This window comes from Colobus angolensis, unplaced genomic scaffold, assembly GCF_000951035.1.
Source record: "Colobus angolensis palliatus isolate OR3802 unplaced genomic scaffold, Cang.pa_1.0 Scaffold39, whole genome shotgun sequence".
In the NCBI taxonomy this organism is placed as follows: domain Eukaryota; kingdom Metazoa; phylum Chordata; class Mammalia; order Primates; family Cercopithecidae; genus Colobus; species Colobus angolensis.
In genome coordinates, this window is record NW_012117265.1 from 1,822,705 (window position 1) to 1,823,307 (window position 603).

Sequence of the window (603 nt, forward strand, 5' to 3'; positions counted from 1 at the left end):
AACCGCGCCTGGCCTGTTTTTCAGACTTCTATAAAAATTTGGAATTCTGAATCTGTACTTAGCTCATTTATTTTTATATTTATTAATTTGCGTATTTATTTATTTTGAGACATGGTCTCGCTCTGTCACCCAGGCTACAGTGTAGTGGCATGATCACGGCTCACCACAGTCTCGACTTCCTGGGCTCAAGTGACTCCCACCTCAGCCTCCCGCGTAGCCACGACTATAGATGTGTGCCACCATGCCCAACTAATTTTAAAATATATATATATTTTTGTACAGACAGGGGTCTCACTATGTTGCCCAGGTCGTTCTCCAACTCCTAAGCTCAAGCAATCCTCCAGCCTTGGCCTCCCAAAGCGTTGAGATCACAGGTGTGGAGACCAGGCCCCATTTACCTTGTTTATTGTCTTACATATTAGAATACTCTCATATGTGACAGCAGAGGTTTGTATCTGTTCTGTTCACTGCTGTAACCTCCCATCCCCCCAACCCCCACCCTGTGCCTAACTAAACAACACTTACGCTTCGGTCTGAAAGTTTGTACCCTGTCCCCCGGTTCATATGTTGAAATCCTAACCCACGGTGATAGGCGGTAGGGGG